The sequence below is a fragment of the Ailuropoda melanoleuca genome, chromosome 15 (genome assembly GCF_002007445.2).
Source record: "Ailuropoda melanoleuca isolate Jingjing chromosome 15, ASM200744v2, whole genome shotgun sequence".
NCBI classification, from domain to species: Eukaryota; Metazoa; Chordata; class Mammalia; order Carnivora; family Ursidae; genus Ailuropoda; species Ailuropoda melanoleuca.
The window spans coordinates 4,433,935-4,454,013 of NC_048232.1; positions in this window are offsets into that span (position 1 = coordinate 4,433,935).

Genomic DNA, 20,079 nt, shown 5'->3' on the forward strand with positions numbered 1-20,079 from the left:
AGAACCAGGAATTAAAATCTTCAAGGAATGAGAGCAGGTGATCGCGAGGGCGGAGGCCAGGGGACCACGACCACAAAAGGTGGCCTGAGATGTGGCTGTTTCCAGGGGGCTGCCACCCCCACCTCCATGCTTGCTGGAGGCTCTCCCGCCAACACAGAGGTAGTGAGCGGCCAGTGGCCTCCCCTGAAGAGGGCTGCATCATCCGCAAGGAGGAACCATGTTTGGACTAGAAAGAAAGGGAAGGGGTGGGCGTGCAGACCGAAGTCCAGGATTTAGAATTTTTTGACAATGGACGGAGCTCCAGTTCCAGAGGGAACACTAGGAGGGCTTCTGAAGTGAGCCGTGCTCATGAAGTAGGAGGCCCAAAGTGCAGGGATGAAGGTTTGGGGGACTGGGATGAGCTGGGAGTGCCAGGCTCTTCGGATGACCCACACGAGCTGGGGTGAGGAGGAGATGACCATCACTCTGACGTTCTCCTGGCAAGAGGAGGTGGGAGGTCGTACACACGGCTGTGGGGACCTTGCCAGCCACAGGCAGAGCTCTGGAACTTTTCCTTGACACTTGAAGAAGGAGACGTGGTGGCCCAGGGAGCAGAGGGCTCACTCTAAGCAGAGAAACCCCCTCTATTGAATCCAGACACCTTGAGAGTTGATAAAGAGGAGAATTTTTTCCTCTATGGTATACTATCACGTTCCTGCCAGGTGAAAAAGAAACCGTCATGCACCAAACAGGGGATACCTGCTTCTCTCTCGAAACTTGGGGAGATGGCTACTGGAAGGAAAAACTGACAGAAGGAAACAGGAAACCAAGGAGGAGAATTGACTTAGTCGCCCCTGGAGGGCAAGCCTCAGATGCGTGACTCAACGACTCAACGGTAGAGGGAGGGAGGCCCACACGGAGAAGTCAAGCTGTGTGGGAAAGCCTCAGGGGAAGGGAGGGAAGGAGTGGTCCTCTCTTTGAATCAGTCTCTGGAAAAGAGGCAGAGTCGGGATTAGTGAACAACACACAGCTGGATAGCCTTCTGGAAGTCAGGAGAAAGTGCTGGGCCTGAGGAGGTTAAAAGATGTGTTGAGAGAAACTGTCTTCTCTAGAGTCAACAAGAGATTTGTTGTTTTTTTTTTTAAAGATTTTATTTATTTATTTGACAGAGATAGAGACAGCCAGCGAGAGAGGGAACACAGCAGGGGGAGTGGGAGAGGAAGAAGCAGGCTCATAGCGGAGGAGCCTGATGTGGGGCTCGATCCCATAACGCCGGGATCACGCCCTGAGCCGAAGGCAGACGCTTAACCGCTGTGCCACCCAGGCGCCCCAACAAGAGATTTGTTTTACCACGAAATGTTTTTCTTCTTTGCTCTGGCGGTGTCCCAAGCAACCCTCGTGATCTAGTGCTTACGATGGAGGAAGGTTTCAATTCAGTGCAAGTGTGTTAGCCATGGCGGCCAAGGGCCACCACAGCCTAACCGTGCACAGAAACAGGCGCGCTCACAGGAGGAGGCTGCTCGTTCTGAGCTTCCAGGGGATAGCTAACCTGGCCCTAAGGACAAAAATGAGATGTGGATGGACTCTGACTCAGTATCCCTTGAGAGGACCACAGTGCATTTCAACTGCAGGCCCTGAGAAATCTTAAAGTTAAAAAGAGTGTACAATGGGGCGCCTGGGTGGCACAGCGGTTAAGCGTCTGCCTTCGGCTCAGGGCGTGATCCCAGCGTTCTGGGATCGAGCCCCACATCAGGCTCCTCCGCTGGGAGCCTACTTCTTCCTCTCCCACTCCCCCTGCTTGTGTTCTCTCTCTCGCTGGCTGTTTCTCTGTCAAATTAATAACTAAAATCTTTTAAAAAAAATTAAAAACCGTGTACAAGTATATTTTCTTGAGGAAGGATTTTGCTCAACAAAACTCTTAACTTTCTCACACACACATTCACACACAAGTCATTTCCTATCTGCTCTCCTTACCCAGCCCTTGCTGTGGCTATAGGTCTTTGCCTCTGTGCAGCCATGTGCGGCTGGAAGTGGGAGAGAGGAGGGGTTCCCAGCTCTGGCCCTCAATTATGGAAGTATCTGCAGGGGTGCACCATTTCCCCATGCCACTTCCAGGGTCATGTCTGCTACTTCTAGAACTGCCATTTATTCTTTTCCTGTCCCTTCTCTGGTTTCTGTGCCAAATGCAAACATGCTAAACTGTAAGCCCTAAAAACATCAGTGTACCAAGAGATCCTTGGCCAGTGGCCCCACTCCCTCCCTCCTGAGAAGGGGGACAGCAGCCTCAGAAACACTATTAAACAACTGCAAAAAACAGAATTATTTAAAAAGGAATGGCTCTCATTTTATGAGCTTCTTTCCAATAAGCTGGTATCAAACGAGAGAACCTGTATGGCTTCAAGTGAGCACAGACAAGCTAGGTTTGTGTTTTCAGCAGTTCTAACATGCCATCAAAAGCCCCTGGTCACTGTGAGTCAGCAGTATTTTTCAAAGAAGGGTGGGGTGGTATTTTTGATAGCAGCAAAGCAGAAATTCCCGATACCAAATACAAAGGCAGGTCAAAGTCTCACTCCTCTTGGATTTCCTACAGAATGCAATGCCAGGTACGAATCAGATATGCCACGCATTGCTTTTAGCCTTCTATAGGAAGGAGGGGTTTCTCAACCATCCAGGTGGTTCTGGGAGCCAACGCTGGCATTGCTCACTCAGTCAGATGAGGGTAGGAAGGAGAGCAAAAGGGATTCCACGTGTCCATGTCAGTGGGCATTATTGGCTAGTCCCCACTGAGGACTCTGGAAGGGGAAGGTAGCTCTGTGTCCTTTATTACGTCACTGAAGGTAGAAATGATGGGCCCATGGTTCCATCAAATGGCAATCTTCCTTTACTGTTTGGGACACTTGACTGTGAAGCTTCTCTTCAGTTGTGTTCAGGGAAAAATTAAAAGTAAAATCTCCTGCCAACACAGAAAACTCCTCTCCATGCATGCAGAAAAGAAAGCAAATGGTTTTATTATCGAACGTGCATTAAACTGGACTGCAAGGAACATCACAGGTAATCTGCTAATGAGATTACAAAGACAGAAGGAAATCTCATCCCTTTACATAAACAAGTAGATAGATCTTCAAGAGAAATGATAGCTTGTCCTCAGGTAAGAGGGCTTAATACCACCATTTGCAATGCATCGTTATATAGTTCAATTCTAAATTTGTGTAATAATTGGGGCAACATTTGCAATGCATTATTGTATAGTTCAATTCTAATTTTGCATGGTAATTGGGGCAACCATCTGTGCTAGTTAATTGACTTTTTCTGAAGGAAAAATGAAAGCTCTATGACAACAGGCAATTATAACTTGGAGCAAGGTGCCCAGAGGGACAGATACCTGTCTTCTCTGATGTTGACATTTCAAAGAGAAGGAATCCCACCCTTCAAGAAAAATGTTAACAAAATTGACAAAACTTCAAGTGAACTAACCAAGAAAAAGAGAACCTACATAAATAAAACTATAAATGAAAGAGAAGACATTACAACTGATACCACAGAAATACAAAGGATCATGAGAGAGAGACTGCTGTAAAACAACCCTACCTCAGCACACTGGACAACCTCGAAGAAATGGATAAATTCCTGGAAAGGTACAGCCCACTGAGGCTGAATCATGAAGAAATAGAAAATCTGATCAGATAAATAATGAGTATGAAGATTGAATCAGTAATCAAAAACCTCTTTTTTTAAAAAAAAAGATTTTATTTATTTATTTGACAGAGATAGAGACAGCCAGCAAGAGAGGGAACACAAGCAGGGGGAGTGGGAGAGGAAGAAGCAGGCTCATAGCGGAGGAGCCTGATGTGGGGCTCGATCCCAGAACGCCAGGATCACGCCCTGAGCCGAAGGCAGACACTTAACCGCTGTACCACCCAGGCGCCCCTGTAATCAAAAACCTCTTGGCAAAGAAAAGCTCAAGAACAGATGGCTTCATGGGCAAATTCCATCAAACACATAAAGATGAATTAACACCAGTTCTTCTCACACTCTTCCAAAAAATTGAAAAGGACAGAACACTCCCACACTCATTTTATGAGGCCAGCATGACCCTGGTACCAAAGCCACATAAGGACACAATAAGAAAAGAAAAATACAGGTCAGTGTCTCTGATGAACACAGATACAAAAATTCACAAGGAAATATTTGCAAAACTGATTCACAACACATTAAAGGGGTATACCATGATCAAGTGGGATTCATCCCTGGGATGCAAGGATGGTTTGATATACACAATAATAAATAATAAATGTGTTACCTCACATTAGTAGATGAAAGATAAAAATCACATGATCGTTTAATAAGATGCAGAAAAAGCATGTGACAAAATTTAACATCCATTCATGATAAAAATTCTCAACGATTTAGGTATAGAGGAAACATACCTCAACATAAAAGGACCGTATATGACAAGCCCGTAGCTCACATTCATACTCAATGGGGAAAGGTCAAAAGCTTTTCCTCTGAGATCAGCAAGAAGACAAGGGTGCTACTGTCACCATTCCTCTTCAACATAGTATTGGAATTCCTAGCCAAAGCTATTAGGGAAGAAAAAAAGAAATAAAAGACATCTAAATCAGAAAAAAAGAAGTAATATTGTCTCTGTTTGCAAATAACATGATCTTATATATGAAAAATCGTAAAGACCCCAAAAAACTGTTAGACATAATCAACAGATTCAGTACAGTCAAAGATACAAACACCAATGTGTAAAATCAGTTGCATTTCTATACATTAACAATGAATTATCCAAAAAAGAAAGAAATAAAATAATCTCATTTACAATAGCATCAAAAACAATCATATATTTATGAAATAATTTACTCCAGGAGGTGAAAGATCTGTACCCAGAAAATTATAAGACATTGATTTAAAAAAATTGAACGGGATACAAATAGATGGACACATATCCAGTGTTCGTGGATTGGAGGAATTAATATTGTTAAAATGTCCATACCACCCAAAGTAGATTCTGTGCAATCTCTACCAAGATTCCTCTTACAGAAATAGAAAAACACAATTGTAAAATTTGTATGGACCCATGAGAACAAAAACAAACAAACCAAAAAAACCCCAAAAAAACAAAAAACCCAAAGCAATCTTGAGGAAGAAGAACAAAGCTGGAGACATTGCACTTCCTGATTTAAAACTATATTACAAAATTATAATAATCAAAACAGTATGGTATTGCCATAAAAACAAACAAATAGACCGATAGAAAAGAATCGAGAGCCCAGAAATAAACCCACACATATACAGACAACCAATATTCAATAAGGGAGCCAAGAATCCTCAATGGGGAAAAGGCAGTCTGTTAGATAAATGGTTCTGGGAAAACTGGATACCAGAAGCAAAAAAAAAAAGAAAGAAAGAAAGAAAATTTACACAAAAATTAATTCAAAATGGATTAAAGACTTAAATGTAGGGCTTGAAACCATAAAACTCCTAGAAGAAACTCCTAGAAGAAAACATAGGGAAAAAGCTTTCTTGACCTTGGTCTTGGCAATTGTTTTATGGATATGACACCCAGAGCACAAGCAACAAAATAAAAAATAAACAAGTGGGACCACATTAAACTAAAAAGCTTCTGCATGGTAGAGGAAACCATCAGCAAATTCGATATGGGATTAATGTCCAAAATATAAAAAGAACTCCTTTGTCCTCACATGTCATCCTCACGTGACATAGAAAGAGAGCTCTGGTGTCTCTCTTCGCAGGAGCACACCAGCCTTCTTGGATCAGGGCTCCACCCTCATGACCTCATTTACCTTAATCACCTCCCTAGAGGCCCCATCTCCAAATACAGTCACATGGGGGGTTAGGACTTCAACCTAGAGCCTCTGGCGGGCACAACTCTGTCCCTAGCCGGCATCCCCGCCAGCCTCTTCAGTTTCTCTCCTGGAATCTATGTATGACTCCTATCTGCTTGTTGACTTCTCTTGCCCTCTGACAGGATCTCCATCTTGGGATCCCTTTAGACATGTTTTACCCTTATCTGGGCCTGCCCTTGTCCATGTGGGGACCTGCCCTCCATGTCCCTGGAGAACAAGACTTGAGTTCAATTTCTTTTGTAATCCCATTGCATCTGAAAGAAAATGCACAGCACTTCATAGGGTCCGGATGGTTGGCTTGTGTGTTGTTTTGCTTTGTTTTCTGGAGGGGAACAAGTCAGGGTAAGCAACGGGAGCTGGGAGGTGACAAGCCACAGGGATCCCAAAGGTCAAGAGAAGGAGTTACTCCAGCTCCTCGCTAAGTACGAAGAGTTCATTGTGGTATTTCTTGATCTGTACCACAGACGCCTCACCTCTCTCTTCTCCTGAGAACCTGCCCTCCCCATGTTTTACTTTTCTGGATGTTGGTGCCCTTTTCCCCCCAGCTCACTTTCTCCCTTTTCTATTTCATATGGAAGCTGGGACTGAACAGGATCTGCTAACCACAGTCACCGGACGCCCTCAGACTGAGATTTGTTCTCTCAGAGCAAATCCCGGCTGCCATCATCCTCTGGATCCACCAAGGGAGATCCCTGTTGGTTTTTTGGTTTTTCTCTATCAGGGCCCAGCAGAGAGGATGATGGAATGAGGGATTTCTTCTTTCCCCTACAAAGTCAGGTACCCCGAAGGAAAAATGGGTATCCCAGCTCTTCAGTATCAAGAGCCATCTGGGAAAAGGGGGGATTATTGGAAAAACACTTTGCTGGAAGGAAGGACTATCATTATTTACACACAACTGAGCAGGGTCGGAGATTTACAGGGGATTTGAGCAAAGGGAGAGCAAAATTCAGTGAGGTCCCTGAGATTCTGAAGGACAGGGTGACCAGGGTTAGGACAAAAGTATTCACTGGGCGTGGGAATAAAGCTCGTATATAATCCTCCCCGAACAGGTGGGAATCCAGCGTGAAGCAACAAAGGGAAATGTTGCCTCATGGGCCAGGACACCCCCCTCCACCCCACCTCACCACCCGTACAAACAGAGCAGACCAAAAGATGGCCTTGGAGGGCTCCTATAGTGGCCCGTAGGCCACGCCTGCCTCTCACGGAGCCAAGGGAGCAGGGTCATCCTCAACCACCTGTGTTCTGCTCTCGGCCCCTCGCTCCTGGGCCAGGTCCCCATGCCGGCTGGCGCCCTCGTGCTGTGGTGTCTCGGGCCGCCTCTCCCAGGTCTCCCCGCCACAAGCAGAGGCTCCAGCCGCAGGTGGGATCTCCTCAGACCTACTCCCTGGGGCTGCAGCAATAGGACTCGGCTCTTGCCACGTTCTCGCCCAGGAGAGCATCTGAGTCGTACCAAGACTTGTGCCCCCCTGCCCCCTGCTCCTCGCCACCTGGGGCTCCACTCCAGAGCCACCTGGTTGGAGAGGTCTGTCCTGCTCCATCACTCATTCTAACCAGAGTTAATTTCCCGCTCTCCACGGCCTCTCCCCATCTCACACCTATTTCTTTATTTGCTGCTGTGTGTTCAAATGCATTGACTTGTTGAGCACTGTAACCCCCGTGCCCGGAAGCAGCTCCCTAGCACGTGGCTGGTGCTCAGTAAGTCCTCGTGGAATGAATGAAATTGAGCTCTGGGATCAGCCACATTTGCGGGGCTGAAGTATTCCCTGTTCTGTGCTTAGATTCTGTGAGCCCTGGACTGTCTCCAAATCCTTATTAACTCCTTAAAGCTGCGCTTGACGCTGGGAAACACGGCCCCGTTTTCTTCCCTCCCTGCAAGGCCGGTGACAATTTTCAGCAGGAACAGCTGTGCCTGGCTGAGTGACAACCAAGACACAGAGAAGTCAGCAGTAAGGCAGGCAGGTGTGGCAGCCACAGAGAAGGAATGGGACGTGAGCAGGGCTGGTGGGGAAACAGAGGCCCTAAGGAGTTCCAGAGATTGCTGGAGACATGTCGAGGGGTAGCTTCAGCCAGGAACCAGCCATGAGAAAGAAATCATGCTGATTATGGACAGAGGAAACTTCACGCACGGGACTGGTATTCAAATAGTGGGAACATCCGGGAAGCAAACCAGGGAACAAGGAGGCAACCCAGTGATGAGTAAAACCAGGCAGCCCCTGCTTGCTGCTCCCCTGGGTAAAGAAAACAAGGGGGAGGACAATTAGGAAGCCCAGAGTTGGGGGCCCCTGGCAGAAGCCACAGCCATGGCGAGCCCAGTGGGTGGGAGCTTGAAGGGCCTGTGAGTGGGCTGCATCCCCCAGAAAAGGAGAGAAACCACCCCCACGCCCCCTTCTGCTTCTAGGCTCTCACCAGTCCCTCCCGATGCCCAAACCAGCTGGAAACCCACAGACAGGAAAGCCAGGGCACAGCCACGGTGGCCAACCTTCCCAGGCCACCATGGCCATGGTGAAAGGGTGAGGAGGGTTCTGGGGCTGGCGCTGTAACGTGACTCAACCAGCCAGGCTGCTTCTGGCCACACCCCCTAAACTGGGTATTGATGACACACTGCCTCTTTCTGCAGTCCACACAGATGGAGCCAGAAGGTCGGATTATGTAGGTGTGAGAGGGGGGAATGGAGTGGGGTAACTAGAATGTGTTAGAACTTGCTCCTGCAGGAGTGCTAGCATTCACCAGATTCAGGTCACCTTTGCCGAAGTTGGGATCAGCACAGGCGGGGCTATATAACGTGTCCTACCTATCCAGACCTCAGTTCAACAAATATTTACCTTCTCTCTTATATGCAAAACCCTAATTTTTTTTCTTATTTGAGGTCATGGATATAAGAACAACTGAAGAGTTTTGAAGTTTGCTTTTGTAGGGTTATAACCTCAAGTCTTTCCCTGGCCCTAAAATGATAATAACCTTCTTTGAAATATAGACATAGGAGTCATTATTGCTGGATCTTAAGGCCTGTAGTCCCAGGGGTCCACTCCTTCCCAAAGCATGGCTTAGAAGACTGAGGATGGGGGCGCCTGGTTAGCGCAGTCGTTAAGCGTCTGCCTTCGGCTCAGGGCGTGATCCCAGTGTTCCGGGATCGAGCCCCACATCGGGCTTCCTCCGCTATGAGCCTGTCTTCCTCTCCCACTCCTCTGCTGTGCTCCCTCTCTCACTGGCTGTCTCTCTGTCACATAAATAAAAATAAAATCTTAAAAAAAAAAAAAAAAGACTGAGGATGACACCATAATTACATCACAGAAAAACACGGGCAGCTGCAGTGTCTATGGCTCGGGCATCGGCCCGCCTGGCCAGGGGTGGGAGCTAAAGACCGAGTCTATCTGCCTGAACTCAAAGAGTTTGGGTGGGTCTAGGATCCCACATTCTTCAGCACAGTTCTCCTAAGAATCCAAATCATGGAATTTGTGCTGGTTTCTGGAGGATAAGCCACAAAATGGAGACACTCAGACTTCAGACGATGGAGCTGCCCCTTTAATACCAAAAAGCAAGCTGATTTCAGCCCCCTTGAGCTTTCTTCTTTCCCAGGTCTTGTTGCAATGCACGCGCTGAGGAAAGACAGGAGGCCCCCAGCGTCCAAGAAAGAGTAATCAAGAGACACCCTCTTCAGGAGACCGGGTCTCTTGCCCCAAACCCGAGAGCGCCTGTCTGGACCAAGAGCAGAGCCTGCATAGCAGGTGCCTGTACTTAGGACCATCATCGTTCCTGATTTTCCCACCACAGAAAGGTTAGATCAGTCCTGGAACGATAGGAATAGTAATAACAATAGCTCTATTTGACATTTTCCAGCAGCTTTATTAAGGTATAATTTACGCATCATGAAATTCATCCATTGTAAATGTATTTCCAAGGGGTTTTAGGAAATCTATAGAGTTTTGCCATCATCACTGCTATCCTGGTTCTGAACCCTGCCATCACCCCCCAAGAATCCCCCTCTGCCTGTTGGAAGGCAATTCTTTCTCCCTTACCCCAGCTCCACACAACCTCTAACCTCCCCGCTGCTTGTAGAGGTTGGCCCCTCCCACAAATTTCATAGAATGGAGTCATACGATATGCAGCCTTTGATGTTGGGCTCCTTTCACTCACCAAAATATTCATCCATATCACGGCATGTACCAATAGTTTGTTCCCTTTTACTGTGGAGACATGTCCCGTGATAGGGGTGAACCACACTGTGTTTCTCCGCGCACCTGTTAACGGTGTTTGGGTCATTTCTACTTTGCAGCTATTATAAATAGCATTTCACGATGCACACTGCTGCCCAAGTCTGTCTTAAACATAAGTTTTTCATTTGTCTTGGGTAGATGCCTCCAACACATAGGAGTGGAATTCCTCTATGATAAGTGTATGTTTAACTTGTGACGAAACTGCCCAACTATTTTCCAGCAATATCCGGCTGCTGTCCCTTCCTAGTCCCCAAGCCAGAGAAAGTAGCCTTCTTCTCTGCTTTGTTTCCTGACTTCTTGTCTGTGCCCATGGGCGATTCCGGAGGGCTGGGTCCCAGACACTCTGCGCCTAACTGCCTTTGCTTTTCAGTGGCATAAGCAGGGCAGAACCCCGAAATGTGACATGCTACCTTTTCTGGAACCAGAAGCTAGTGTAGCAGTGAAAAGCATGAACCACGCGGCCCGGGTGCAGATCCTGGCTCTGTGACCTCCTAACTGTGTGACCTGCTTTTGGCTCCCTGATGCGTAAAGTAGTGATGTTAGAGGATGCATCATGCCTGTAAGATCCTCGGGACAATGTTGAGCAAGTGGTAAATGTAGATGGTAGTGTTTTTGTTATCTGAATTAAAAACCCATGTGCTTGTCCTCGACACTCTCCTGCCTCTCTGCCGATGACAGTTTCCAGAACCATCCATACTCTCAGGCCCGTAGCTGAGATGCTACATTACGGACAGTCACTGTGGGCACAGACTTGGGCTCTAGCTTTCCGGTTCACAGCCCACGCCTCACGTGAGGTAGATTTCTTGCCAACGTGAGTTCTGCTCACCATCTGAGATTTGATCCTAACCACTGAGCTCAGTGCAAGGCATGTACTATGAACTCAGAAACCATTTGCTGCATGGATGAATACAGAGACGTCACATTTCTCTGTCCTGTCGGCTGGACACCTCCTGGTCATCTTCTAACCACAGAGCATGAGGGTTTCAAAGGAGCTGAATATTCAGCCAGAATCAAAATGCTTTACAATAATGGCAATGTTAGCTAACTAACATAGACAGAATATGTCCGGGAGGAAAATCATTTTAAGTTTTTTCTTTAACCCTCCTACATTCTCTGTCTGGGATCCTGTGAATTAGATTAACGAAAGACAGAGTAACAGGAGAAAAACAAGCAGAGTTTGTCAACAGAGGGAGCTCTGTCCCTCTGGGGGACCTCAGGAATTGAGTAACCGGAAGGGTGGTTAGAACTCAAGCTGGCAGAGCATTTTAGCAAAAGAACAATACATCTCGTAAAGGGACAAGACAGAGGAAAGTGGGGAGGTAAATATACGGGAATCTCTGGGGAACCAAGGGGAGGCAAATGTTAGTCAGTGGGGTTGTTGTGTAGACTCCCCTGGTCTCCAGGCTGATGAGGGTCTAGAAGTGTCTCTGGTGCTTGAGAACCTGCTGTCCTTCCTGGTGGGGGTGGGGCTGGCAGAGAGCTCTTCCTGCGCCCACTTCTCAGCTGCCTTCAGCTCAAAACCATCCTCTGCCAAAGTGGCGTACTTCGGGGAGGCGTCATCTGAGCCCCTCCAGACGTGTTATGCATGCCACAACAACGTTATTAAGCAGAAACTCTGATTACCATCATCCCAAAGTGTGTCGTACTCACGCCAGCTTCAAGAACATGTTTAAGCACCAACTAGCCTCAGGTAGCTGGGCTTTCTCAGTGTTAAGGCTCATTCAGAGTTGGGGAATGAAAAAATACGAAAAATTGTATCGTGCTGTTAAAAAAAAAAAAAGGTCCAAAACGGTGTCATGTAGACGAGTTCCCAAACTGGGGCTTCATACAGAACCTATTAGCAGTTTCACCTCCCCCAAGAAAGGGGTCCCTCAGGGAGTTTTCTGTCTGAGCCCGTGGGTCTGCCACGATGGGTCCTCTCCACCCCACAAAGAAAGATGAGTCATCTGCATGGTAAGACTCTTCTAGAAAGGGCCTCACCTGGAACCAATCCTTTTCTTTTGTGAATAACTTTCTTGCCCCCACCCTCCTTCTACAAAAACCTTCCATTATGTACAAGTCTCTACTGGCTGGATGGGGTGCTGTCCGATTTATGAATCCTGTAATAAAGCCGATTCGATGTTTGAATTTACTTGGTTGGGTTTTGTTATTTAACAGTGTAACTGAGGATATTATATGATGCAGGATGGTTGAGCACAACGATCAGGAAAGAATTCTTGAGATGTTTTTGGTGCAAAAAGGTGGTTTTATTAAACCACGGGGACAGGACCCGTGGGCAGAAAGAGCTGCACTGGGATTGCGTGGGGTGACTGATTATGTAGGGTCTTCTGACCTTTGGAGGCAAAGGTGACCTTAGGGCTCCAGGAAATTGAGCCTATAGGTTCCTGGAGGTCTGACTATTATTAAGATTGTGCTTTTCTTGTAAATCATTAAGTCAGTGACAAACTATAGTTGAGTTCCATGCCCTACACGACTGGGATCTTTATCAGCTGACCATTTGTTTTCCCCTGGCCTTTGTTCTTAGGCAGTCAGGAGTGCCCGCACGTAATACATATCGCATCTTAGGGGGTAGTTTGTGGGGTGTCATTGTGCTTTGCCCTCAGTTTGCCTTTTGCTCTCTCATCATTATATACAACTCTATCCATTGGGTGAGTGCCTGGCTATCCAGAGCAGAGCTCTGATAAAGATTGAATTTGAGAAGGTGTTTATTCCCGGGAATCTGAGCAGGGGTCACTTGCTCCTAGCCTTAAATTCCTCTCCTATACATACAGGTGGGGATGGCTCACTGCAGTGCAGGGAAAGAACAAGGCCCACAGCACGAATGACCCCATTCACTCGAGATGCCCAGCGTGGGCTCTGCTGGCTTTGGTCAGCCATTGGCCAGACTCTGGGTTCCCTCAGGGGGTTGGGTGGGGAGTCCCTGGGGCTCCTGCCATGCTGTATGAAGCTGGATGCCCTGGCATCGCCTGATCGGATCGGCCACGTGTTAGGCGAAAAGGAGAAACCTTATGAAACAGAACTCATACAGGCCTAATTCCCTAACAAAACAAAATCACAGGCAAAAAAAGCTAAATCCCCAAGAGGCAATCAAACACAAAAAGAAAAACAAACAACAAAAGGAGGGGCAAAAACGATAACAATACAAACTCAGAGACAGGAGAAGAAAAGAGGGAAGAATGAATGGGGATTAAGTCCCAGTAATGACACAGGAAATAGAAGTAATGCAGATTTGTCCCAGTAACTTAGACTAAAGTTTTTGAAAGACATCATATTTAGAAAGTCTGACTAAGGAAAGGAGTATATAATTTAGGATAAAACATGGAAACTGAGCACATTACAAAAATCTCTCCGAACTTTGTCGGAAGGGCTAAGTTGTCACCAGTGCTTTTAAGGGCAATGTGACATCAATTTAAGTTTACAACGCTCTTTTCTTTTGACCAAGCAATCTCACGTCTAAAAGACCCATCTCACAGAAATATCTACACGTGGCCAAAGATAAGCAAAGATATGCTTTGCTTCATTGTTTGTAAAAACAGTCGTAAAAAATGAATACAAATATATCAATAAAGTTCAGTTTAAGTAAATCATGATTCAAACCATACTGGGGGAGCCATGAAACAGATGTGATAGGCTAATGTGGGAAGGGCACGTTCAGAGTAATGTGTCTACACAGCCTCACTCTGTACTGACATATGGGCTTCGTATGTACATGTAGGGTATATACATGCACACAGGGTGTCCTGTGTTATGTAAATGCGTGTGAAGATGTGGAAGGCCCCCCGCAAGTCATCAAGGGGGTACCTCTGCTAAGTAAGCAGTGGACAGCAGTATTAAAGAAGGGGGGCTTTTTTAACTTTAAATATTTAGGTCTTACTTTTGTTAATTCTAAAGCCTGGAAAGGAAAACTGACTTCTATTTTCTTCCCCTGAGGCAGAGGGAAGAGAATCAAGGGACAGACAGCACAGCACATACACACTCGAGTGTCCGTGTCTCCGCAGCCTCAGAACCCTGCCTCACCCATGAGCTCAAATTCCATACTAGCAAAGTTTGGTGCCAGAAACAGCAAACATTTGTGCATTTTGAGCAGAAATGATGCAAAGAATTGGGTGCTCAGAAAAGCACTGGCAGGGCCAGAAAGTGGGATCTCACCACGATCTCCAGGAATGACCCCAAGACTGATGTTCCACAGGGGTGTCCCCAGTCAGAGGGCAGACCTTCAGGAGGCGGCCTTGGCAACTGTAGAGTTCAAGAACACACCTCCACAGCCGGACCATCCAGGGGTCAGGAGCCCACTGCCACCGACTGCAGTGCCCCGGGCACCAAAGCAGTCACGCCCACCAGTGAGTCAGTCTTCACAGCACAAAACAGGTGCAAGGGGGTCCCACGGATGCAGCCTTCACATCACAACAACCTGTGGTCACCTCGGAAGCCAGAGGCTGCAGCACACAACCACCAAAGCCAGAGGACAATACCTTCCGCCTTCCAAATCACGTGTGAGTGTTTCTAATTGGCAGAATCCAATTAGCACATAGAAACCTTATTTGTAAGAGTCTACTTCCATGCCAGTAGGTTTGATAGTCTTCCTGGTCCCTGTATACCCAGGACATAGAAAATGAGTTGAGTGCCAACTAAAGAACAGGTGGTGAGTGGCGTGTTTAAAATGCATGTTCTCAAATGCCTTCCCAGAGGCTGCCACCCTCCCTCCCCCATGGAGGATTTCATTAGTTGAACTATCCAAGAGTGACCTCAGCCAGGAGGATAAAAGATCTTTCTCTGCAAAAGGGACAGACCTGAAGTGAAATAAGTCAAGCAGAGAAAGACAATTATCATATGATTTCTCTCATCTATGGAATATAAGAACTAGGAGGATCGGTAGGGGAAGAAAGGGATAAAGAAAAAGGGGGTAATCAGAAGGGGGAATGAAACATGAGAGACTATGGACTATGAGAAACAAACTGAAGACTTCAGAGGGGAGGGGGTGGGGGAAGGGGATAGACTGGTGATGGGTAGTAAGGAGGGCACGTATTGCATGGTGCACTGGGTGTTATACGCAACTAATGAAGCATCAAACTTTACATCGGAATCTGGGGATGTACTGTATGGTGATTAACATAATATAATAAAATAAAATTAAAAAAAAAAAAAAAGAAGTTCAAGCCAAAAAAAAAAAAAAAAGGGACAGACCTGGAGGAAAGTCTCACTGTTACAACTCTTGAGGAGCCCCAATTTATACTGGGATGGAGCTCCGCCCACCACCCCTGTAGGGCGGATTACTAGTCCTTTGAGGAAATCCTGTAGCCTGAAAGGCAGGAGAAAGAAAAGAAAAGGAAAGGAAAAAGAAAATAAAGAAGGAAGGAAGGAAGGAAGGGGAAAAAGAAAGAAGGAAAGAAGGAAAGAAAGAAAAAGAAAGAAAGAAAGAGGAGAGGAATAACTTGGGGGAAAAAAAACATAGAGACTAGAAGACAATGGAATTTTTAAAATAAAGACTGCATAGGAGTTTCCTTGGCTGTCTGACCAAACACTGAGATGTGGAACTCCACAAAGCCACTCAAATACTGATGGGAACAATGAGTCGAAAAATTCCAAGATGACACAAGAGCTAGGGTATGTTTGAGTTCTAACCAGCAGAGTAGAGAATCTTTGTTGAACACCCGTGGAATTCAGTACAGACCCTAGAAGAGTAATATCTTAAATTCTGGAGGAATCACCAAAAAAAAAAGTTTAAAAAAGGTAAGCTAATTAGACAATAATGCAGTTCAATATAACTAATGGAGTGTTACTACAAAAGAAAGCAGAACAAGAGAAAAAAGGAACAAAGAACAAATGAGAAAAATAGAAAACAAATAGCAAGATGGTGGATTGAAGTCCAAGCATATTGATAATTATGTTAGATATACATGGTTTAAACACTTCATTTAAAAGGCATAGATATTCAGACTGGATAAAAAGCAAAATCTTTTTATATGCTATCTATAAGAAACAGATAGCACTGTCTCTATGCACAGATATCATGGTTATCAATATTGGATATTCCAAAAACAATTTGTAAACTAGTAGAACTAATATGTGAGTTTAGAAGGACACAGAATACAAAGTCAGTATTTAATAGATCAATGGTATTTTTATATACTAAAAAAACAGAAATAAAAAATTAAACAGTATTATTTACTATTACATTAGGAAACAAGATATTTAGGAACAAATTTAGAAATATGTACAAAATTTGTATGCCAAAATATATAGAATATTAATGAGAGAAATTAAAAGAATGAATGAAAAGAAATACTGTGCACATGGACTGGAAGACTTAATATTGCTAAGAGGTCAATTCTTCCCAAAACGTCTCTTTTGATTCAACACAATCCTGCTAAAAATTACCAGCACTTTTTTTCCCTAAAAATCGACAAACTGATTCTAAAATTTATATGGACCAGAAAAGGAGTTAGAGTAGCAAACATAATTTTGAAAAAGAGCCAGTTTGGAGGACTTAAACTACCTTATATCAAGACTTCGCATAAAGGGGCAGTAATTAAGACAGTGTGCTCTACTGAAAAGATGGACATACAGACCAAGGGAGCAGAACGGAGTCCAGGAAGAAATGGACACGTGTATGGTCAATTGCTTTTCTACAAAGGGACCCAGGTAACACAAGGAGAACACACAGTCTTCTCAACAAAAGGTGCTGAAACACTTGGACACCTTTTCATCCAAGGGCAGAAGCTTTCCAGCTGGTGTCCCAGCCTCCAGGGTGTACCCTCTTCCAGTCTGTACCCACAGAGCAGCAGAGCTGTCCTTCCCAAACAACACAGTCCCCTGTTCGTCTCTCATACAAGCTTCTCTCGAGACTGCCCTCAAGAGGAACTACCTACTCCTTAGGATGCAACCTCTTTATGCTGGACTTCATGAACCCCGTATCTTGCCCTTCCTTCCCTTGCACTCTATATTCTAACTGTACTGAACTTACATTTCCCCATATACGTTATGCTCCGACCTCATCCTTAGAAGGTTTCCTCTGCCTGGCCTGCCAAGCTGCACCTGTCCTCCATATGCTTTAATATGACCTCCTCCTGGAAGCTCCCCAGGACAGTCCACGCTAGGTAGGGACCCCTCTCAGGTGTCTTTAGCTAACTATGCTCACCCTTACCTTTAGGACTTGTCATACGACCCTGTAATTGCCTATTTACCTGTCTGCATCTCTCACAGACTGTGAGATCTAGGAGGGCAGGTGCTATATGTTCCCGATGGTGGCATCCCCAGCCTCCAGCACGGAGCCTGACACACAGCAGGGCTCAACAACTGTGGGTTGGACCCCCCGTTATCACCTGCCCATCGTATTTCACAAGTAAAGAGAAGAGGTGTTTCCCAAACAGCGAGCTCCTCTGACAGATGCAAGCAGCTTTAAGTGTTGCTTGGAAAATATTCATTTAGCCTTGCCCATCTTTGATTCATTGTCAGAACAAGCCTTGCCTATTAGCCAGTTCTAGTTCCACAGCCCCGGGCGGAATTCACAGAGAATCCCATGAGGAAAAAAGAGTTTGAGCAAATTGAAATATTTCAGCCCCAAGTAAGCAATGATGAAGTATTGGCAAGTAATCATTTTAAATATTGAGGCTTTCTTATAGAGTCTCCTCATCTGTTACTCATCCCCGCTTAGGACAGGATAAGAAGAGTTTATTTCAGCCAGAAGGACTTCAGTTGGATATAAGGGAAGTGGTCCTGGCCAAAGTATGGTAGAGAAGTTCGCTGCCCTCGCTGGTGGGGGCTTGATGGGTCGTTGGACTCCCACCCACTCACCGGCGCGTCTGCAGAACGCTAACGGAGCATTCCCGCCTAGACCAAGGATGACAGGAAACAACCCCACTGCTCTAAACTGATTAGTCCTATGTCCACTCTACCATGATCTTCAAAACCAATATTTGCTGAAACTCCAAGCAAACTGAACTTCCAAGGATCTGGCGAAAGAGGGCTTCTCAGCGCATTTCAGCCAATGCTGCCCTCTAGTGTATGGCTTGGGCATTGCACGAGCCGGGGCTGTGACCATAGAGACCTGGAGAGTTTAAGGAAACATAGAAACTTTTCCCAACGTCCCTTCACACATAAGGAAACAGACATGCCAGGTATGTTGCCCCAGGTCACACAGCTGGGGGCCAGCAGAGGGAACTAGCCTGCAGGACCCCAGTCTCCCACTTTTTGCCGCCCCCCAGTTAAGAAGCAGCGCAGAGGGCAAGTAACAAAAGTGGGGGTCAGAGAGCGCATCTCCTGCTCGACTTTCGAAATCCCACCAACCATGAAGCACCCTAGGAGTGTGCCGTCTAAAACACGGAAGAAGATTACGACATAGCTCAAATGAAAAAAAAATCCGCATTCCTGCAAGCCAGTGTCCTTCTGAGAGATAATTGGGTTTATTTATTTATTGGCATGTTGGAATTCCAGAGTGGAGAAGCAGATGAAGATGGATGGGATGACGGAAGAGAAGGGCTCCAGAGCAGTTGGGTCCACTTTGCGCAAAGGGCTGAGTGTTTCTTCCAGCTCTAATTCTGAGGAAACCTTCAAAACAGTGGTCGGCATAAGTGAGTGCCTGGCGAGTATCTGTGGGATGAATAAACTCAGGCGGTAAATCCAGGGTGGGGAACATTCCGCGTGCATCATAAAGATGGCTTTAGTTTCTTCTATCTAGGCTGGCGGCATGGGAAGCTCGCTCCATTACCTCCCAGCTGTGCTAATTTTTTTTTTTTTTTAAGATTTTCTGTTTATTTATTTGAGAGAGAGAGCGCGAGCACCGGTAGGGGAAAGGGCAGAGGGAGCGGGAGAAGCAGACTCCCCGCTGAGCACAGAACCCCGAAGGAGGCTCGTCAGGCTCGATCCCAGTACCCTGGGATCATGACCTGAGCCTAAGGCAGATGCTTACTCACTGAGCCACCCAGGCGCCCCACCCCCATCCCTGCTGTGCTAATTTACACCTCACATCAATTTCTGAGCCACCAACCATTTCACAGACCCACTCTCCCTCAGAAAGATCTTAGAAATAAAGTAGATGAAATAATCACTTCTCTATTGCTCATTAGGGGAAATAGGACTCACCGGGGAAAATGAGGGACAGGCCATGAACAAGTTAAAAAATACCTGAAAACACAAAATATCTGTACAGAGGTTGGAAGTAAGAGCATTCCCAAGCATAGGTTCTCTCCACTGCACAAGTGCCCGCTGTCTGCGTGCTTCCCCTCTTCTTTTCTAAATAGCTATCGATGAGATTCAGTGAATCAAGAGAGTCCACCCAACTGTGGATACCTCCACACTGAGCAGCCCCACTTTTTATTCTCCTCCTTCTCCCCCCAGGAGAGTGGGAGCAGAAGGGGCAGGGACACCCATTAGCATGCAATGTCTGTATAAGTTCATCAGGAGAGCCTTGAGAGCAAAGCAGTAGGAGAGCACAGTGGCCCATCCACTGTGTTCTCATGACCCCATAGAGAAGGACACCAAGGCCAGCACAGGGCATGGACATGTCTTGGAGAAGCCGCACAGAGACACCTGCTCCATGAGGCTCTGCATGTTAGTAGGGGAAGAGAGTGGGAAAATGCGGGAGACCATCTAGCGGGGCCTTACTCCAATGGGGTCTCCAGCTTCCAAAGGCAGAAGAGAGCCACCAGGGCCATCGGAGTGCATTTCTCCCCAAGAACCACATTTTGTTTTCACTCCCATGACTTTCCACCATCTGGAAAAAGCTGATGTTTTGGTTGAAGTGACTGCCCCAGGATGGTACACACTCAGATGACATCATCATCTTGACTCATCCCACTTCTTCACAGCTGTCATGGTGACAATGACAAAAACCCCCACCTCTGTCTTTGGCTCTGGGTGATGCTCACGGGATGGGAAGTTGGGGAGACACGGGAGCAACCAAAACCCAGGCAACCCTCTCCCCAGGACTGGAGACCCGTGTCAGGGGCCTGGCTTATAGTCACTTTGGTGCGGATGGCCTTCTTCACTGCTCCTCCCTCTCCCCTTTCTCTCCT